The 6,309-nt window shown below is 46.5% G+C and overlaps 1 non-coding gene across 1 annotated transcript; it reads left to right on the top strand.

Annotated features, from left to right (window-relative positions):
• The first annotated feature begins 3,651 nt into the window (after positions 1 to 3,651).
• LOC144679257 (U6 spliceosomal RNA) lies at positions 3,652 to 3,758 on the top strand. The gene has a single exon (XR_013576287.1). It is a non-coding gene; the product is annotated as a U6 spliceosomal RNA (small nuclear RNA).
• The last annotated feature ends 2,551 nt before the right edge of the window (positions 3,759 to 6,309 follow it).

Here is a 6,309-nt window from a genome sequence, read left to right on the forward strand (position 1 = left end):
GGTTCTGTGGCATCAGGGGTGGCCCTTTAGGGTCTGCAGATCAGAGGCCTGCTAGTGAACCTAAATGGGAGAACAAGGACATGTCATTAGTTAAAGTCGTCACACTGTTACTGCGCATGCCAGGCACCCTGTGAGACAATGAAGATCTGCATCATGATGCCATCGTCTTTCAATGATCAATTGGGACTCCAGGTTCAAGGTTCCCATCAATGAGGAGACTGTGCTAGAATGTTGCACAATCCGAGAGTCTCACCTCTGTGCACTGCGCTCTTCCCTCTATCTGGCACCCCAGCCTCTCCACGCCCGGCTGCATGGGGACCGTGCCGGATCTCCAGCTCAAGGGCGTCCTGCTCGAACCAGGAGCAGCAGCAGGTTGGACAGGCCTCCTCCTGTACGTGACCTCTCTGCCTGGTTATGGCTTTTCATCTCCTGAAAGGACGGGGGAGCATTGATTAGTCCACTCTCTACCTGTAGCGCCATTGCAGCCTGGCCAACCCCAGCTGAGGAACACCTCTCAGGGCTCACACCTCGAACCACAAGGCACTCAGTCCAAGCAGCCAGGGCTCACCCCCTTGGCCAACTCCAGCGTCATTGACAGTTGGCACTCAGACTCTGGCATCCCTGAGGTCCACGGGGCGGGGGGTGGCGCGGGGGTTTTGTGGGGTGGGGGGGGGGGGGGGGGGCGCAGTGGGTGACAGCCAGACCCTTAACACTTCTGCACACTGACCCATGGCAACATGGTACTCACCCTTCTTGAGCACAGCAGGTCATTGAAGCGCTTCTGGCACTGCACCCATGTGTGCTGCACCACATCATGGCTGCTCACCTGGGCTGCCACCTCCTCCCATGCCCTCTTGGTGAAGTGCGGTGGCCTCCTCCTCCCATATCTGGGGACAAGGGTGTCCCTCCTGGCAGCCACCTCCTCCAGAAGGATGTCAAGATGCTCATCGGAAAAACAGGGACCCAATGCCCACCTGACCTGCCCTCCCGCCTGGCGGTTGCTGCTGCACTCGAGTGCATCATCTGAACGGCAGCCAGACGTCACTCCCTGGCAGCCTTTCATGGCCTGCCTGGGCCTTCTTTGTAGCGGCCGCAGGGTCACCATTGGATCTGGCGGCTAACAGGCCCCCGCCCACACTTGACCCTTCCTGGCCAGTGACAAGCCATGTTTCATGCTGGGCAGGACTTAGTTGGCCCGCCAGCGTGAAATCATGGTCGGGGCCCCATCACGGGTGGCAGTTGGTTTCCTAGCTGCTCCCGTCAGCCCATCAGATGTATCCATGCATATGCCCTTATGATGACCTATGCAATGCCTATTGTTTGCACAACAGTTTCTGGAATGAACTGAATGTTGCCAACCATTCAACACCTGAAAATAGCTGACGCCAATTCCTATGTCAGTTATTTTAATAAAGGGGCATTGATGCACAGAAAAGGTTCCAAAATGACAAATGATTCCACAATTTATGACCCTTCAAAAAAAGAGGATGTGATCTGAGTCCTTCAAAATATAGAGAGGTAACAGAGGATACATTATATGGATAGAAAGTAGGCTATTTAACTTGAGATGCAAGTGTATAACTAGGAGACACGGGTTTTAAATTAACAAGCCTGAAGGGAGACTCTAAATTGAAAAACCTTTACCTTCCCCACAGAATAGATGAAAAGGTACATGAGTTGGATGCCTATCTAGCTGAGAAAGGGATGGGAGATTGAAGTACAGATTGAGGTGATTGAGTATTTGAAGAATGTATGAATCGTAAAGTGTTGGGGGAGGGATTGGAATGGCTGAATGTTGTCTCTGGAGGGTAGTAAACCAGGATTGGTTTGTGGATATTAAACTTGAATACTTTAGTTATAACCTTTGGGGACTAGTGAATGAGCAGAGCTCGTGATCATTGATTTCAGTTGTGTGGATTCTTGGTCTGATAAATGAGTGAGTTTTAAGGATGAGTGACCCTTTTCATGTCAAATCTTTCTGCGTTTCTTATGTTTCACTGTTTCCTGTTTGGGTAGGTTCCTCCACTCAAACATCATGCTGGAAGGTCAATTGCACCCATGGAAGGGGGTTTTAACCCACCTTGTCTTATTTTAATGGAGCGTTTGAGAAGTAAAAAACATTTGCAACTGCTGCTTCCTGAGACCACATGGTAAAAGGGAACACATGGGCATGGGGCATAAGTGGTAGAGACCAAAATTCTAGAGCTGGAAGAAGCAGCAATGTTGGCCTCCTCCCCATCCAAGTTTGGCCCCACACACATTGTAGGTTTTGGTCTCTGCTTTCTTCACCTTTGAAGATCTTCTGCCCTATTATGGTCTCTCATCACCTCTTCTGATGTTGTAACAGCTGATCCTCACTTCTGTCTTCGGATCTTGCACATGAAATTCCATTGACAAGCCATCCTCTGTGCCAATTATCTCCTGTCCAGGGAATGGGAGTCATGGAATAGAGTAGTGGGTGGAAGTCTTGCTGCATCAATATTACAATCCAAAGAGGAGAATCCTACTCATTGATCTGGAAATTAAAATTAACAATTTGCATCAGTGAGGGGATGGAATTTTAGAAGGGAAACCTGGAAGTGCAGATTTCCCTGCATGTTTCAGAGTTTTAATTCTGTGTCTTTATGCTTTGGAATTCTCTACCTACCAGTGAGCCTAATTTACAGGCTTGGCTTCCAGTTGCATAGGGAGGATTCATGAGCAGCCCAAGGTAGCAGATAGGCCCAATGTCAAACCCTTGTGGGGGTGGCGGTGTGATCCTATTGGGGAGAGATTAATCCCTAATGCCAAGGTTGAGTGATGGAGTGCTACTCCCTGAATGCAGGGGTCTTTGGATGGGAAGGTGAGGGCGGGTTACTTGGGGGGGCTGATTGAGGGTCATGGGAGCAATGAACAATCCTGCTCCTTCTGGCCCACAGCAATGCTATAAAAGCACTTGTCTTCTCTTCCAAGTTGTCCCTGCATCACTTTAGCTGCTAAATTGCATGTTAAACAAACTATAAGTGTATTAAATCAGAGGCTGAAAGCCTCATTATAATGTTTAAATTGCCAAATCACCCCCAGGTGTCTGTTGGCTGCCTGCCCTTTGTCCTGTCTCTGTTAAACCCTGAAGTGAGTGAGCATCAGGTTTGAGATTTAAAAAATTTCAATATCTGACCAGACCTGAACCCACACAATTTTGGTGTTTAAATTCACCCACAGTGGCCACTCCAGGTTTTGTGCAAATCCTGAAGTGTCACAATTACTCCAATTATTTTATAGAATAGAGTCAGTAACATTCAGCAGATTACTAGTGGGAGTAAAATAACAAAAAAAAACTGTGACAGGTTTTAAAACAGCTGCAAGAATACCTGTTAGGAAAGGAAATACAGGCTATGTTTCAGAGTCACTGAAAGGAAATTGATGGGAAGTTTTGGAAGGCTGGGATAGTGTAGGTAAAGTACTCTGTAAATTGCCAATAAGGTGCTTTAAGGATTCGGAGGAGAACTTCTGTAAACTGCCTGAAATATGCTCAAAATAGAGTATGAGTATGGAATATAAATGCCGAGAATGATGAAAGCAAGCCACTTAAACACAGGCTTTCAAGCTAATTAGGCAATACAGCCTTCAAGTTAATTACACTATGAAAGCTTGGGTATAAAAACAAGGCCTGTGCTTGCTTCGGCAGCACGTATACTAAAATTGGAACGATACAGAGAAGATTAGCATGGCCCCTGCGCAAGGATGACACGCAAATTCGTGAAGCGTTCCATATAAAAAAACAAGACCTTTCTTACTCACATTAGGAAGTCGTTTAGAAAACTCTGATCCAGAGAGAATGGCTGTTAGTGAGTCATTAAGTTATTGTATCCCTTCATGCTTGTATGAAGCACCTTGATTAATAGATAAAGTGGGTTATAGCACAGAAACACTCACTTCAAGTTGTTCAAACTTCACTTTTGAGTTTCCTCAGAAAATCTACTGATTGTTAAAAATTATTGTTTGCAAATGGGGCAAAACCTCAACGTATCTGTATCACTTGGATTAAACATTTCAATCAAAGGGGATTCTCTTTGTAATTAAGATATAAAAAGCAGTCTCTCTGTCTCTTATAGAAGAGCTAAATGGTTCTTCCATGAAGTGTTAAGCAAGGAGATTACTGATTAAAACAAGATTACTGATTTGTCTGGTTCCTGTGTTTACATTGTGCCACAGATCTTGAAGCTTGCAGATTGTCCCTGACCATATCCCTGAACCATATCTCATACAAAGATCAGCACCAAGTGTAATATGAGCATATTAATCTTGCTGAATTGCAAAATTTTCCATTCCCATTATCAAATCATATCCATCTTCTCTGCTCCAAGGCCACCACACAAGGGACTGTAGCTTGTGGCCCTTTAGAGTAATGCATACTCAAAGAAGTTGGTTCCTTGTGAGGGTGCACACTCACAGGCCACATGTAAACCAGGCACAGTGCAGTCATGAACACTTGCTATGCTTTGTTAAGACAGTTATGTGGGATCTCACCTGGCGAATAACATTTCAGAGAGTGGCTCTAGGGACAGCTGTAGAGAGACCACAATGGAGGGTTGGCAAACAAGCGGTGAAACAAGTGAAACATGGGAATATTTTGAGTGAAGTTCCCACTTCCATTTCCCCTTCGGCCGTCATCCCTCTCCTGGGGGAGTGGAACCTTGCTCCTACCTCTCTGCAGGAGAAGAGCTGTGAGCAGATCAGTGATGCCTTCCAAGGCCATGGCTAATGTATCTACCATCCTTTTTAATGCAGTAGAAATGTTGGCACCCATAGCTAGCAGGCCCCTGATTACTGCTGTTGCAATCTCACCTCTACTTTAATGCTAAGTTTTCTGAAGCTTGGGAAACCCATGCTGGAAGAATTAATTTCGAATCGCTGCAAAAATTTCTGGAAAGAACTCTCATTTAAATGTTATAATTACCTAATTGCATCTCTAGATCCTTCCTCTAGTGCAGTGACTAGAACTGTACACAGTACTCTAGTCACAGACTCACAAGTGTTTTATACAGTTCTAGCATAACCTCCCTGCCCTTATACTCTAGGTCTCAGCCAATAAAAGAAAGTATCCCATATACTTTCCTGACCACTCTAACTATCTGTCCTTCTACCTGTGACAGTCCAAGGTCCCTTTAATCCTCTACAATATGGCCTGAATTTTCAAGCTTGAGGTGGGTAGTGGGAGTCGGGAAAATTTCCGGCTTGGCCTGTCTGCCTCGGGAGAAAGTGCCTGCAAAGGAGGGAGCTTTATTGTCGGGGGTGCGGGCTGGAGTTGGGCCAGCCTACCTGGGAAAGAAGTTGGAGGCATCCAAAGGGCTACTAGGTACTGATGGGCTGTTTAAAAGGCCCGCTTTGGTGCTGTGAACTTTGTCCAGTTCAAATAAAAACACAAAGGCCCTCCAGCACTCATCCCTCACACCCCCTCACCCTGTCATCCCCCACCCAACCCCCATGACTCCCCATAACCCCAATGCCATGCTATGCCCCACCACCTACTCCCCGCCCCATGGCCCCTCATAACCTCTTAAACTTACCTTTTCTCATGCAGACTAGCGGTCACAACTCCTCCTTGGGGCCATGAACCATGACTCTTTAAAAACACAGCCCAATTCCATGAAAATTGTGGAGGAGTAGGATTCGCCTATCTCCGCAATGGAGCCAGCCAGGTCAGGAGTGCTGAATGTGGGCTTTTGACAGCAAACCCATACCCTGTAAAGGCACTCCCAACAATCAGACAGCCCGGGAATGGGGGTCGGGAATCCTGGAATCGGGACCTGCCTAGCAATTTTTAAAAGGCTCCTGAGTCATTCTGACTTGGTGAAAATTCAGCCCTATATCACAAATACTTTGACAGACATATCGCTGGCAGATCCATTGACACATACTGTGCATCCCTTGCCATACCACTGGCCTTTTAAAACTTTGATTTGGTACTTGGTGCTTTTTTAAAGGAAACTTTGGCATTTTGCTCTTCCTGGAAATCCTTATGCTTTTTTAATAAGCCCAGAGTGAATGATTGCAGGTTATGTAGTTAAAAGGAAAGAAATGGATCCATCTCATCAAAACGCATTGGATGGGATTTTCCGTGAAGTCAACAAAGTCCGAAAGCGGGCGGGGAAATTGGCGTTTGAGCTGCCGACGGCAATGGCGGTTTTTTCCAACATTTCATGTGCCACTTTGTTGAATAAAATTGAGATGCGTGGGTTTCACGTCGGATCGCTGGCAGGGCAGCCTCTGATTCGCCCGCCCCACCGTCACCTCAGGCCGGTCACCATATTTAAAAGTCACCCCTGC

This window comes from Cetorhinus maximus, chromosome 3 (assembly GCF_964194155.1).
Source record: "Cetorhinus maximus chromosome 3, sCetMax3.hap1.1, whole genome shotgun sequence".
NCBI classification, from domain to species: domain Eukaryota; kingdom Metazoa; phylum Chordata; class Chondrichthyes; order Lamniformes; family Cetorhinidae; genus Cetorhinus; species Cetorhinus maximus.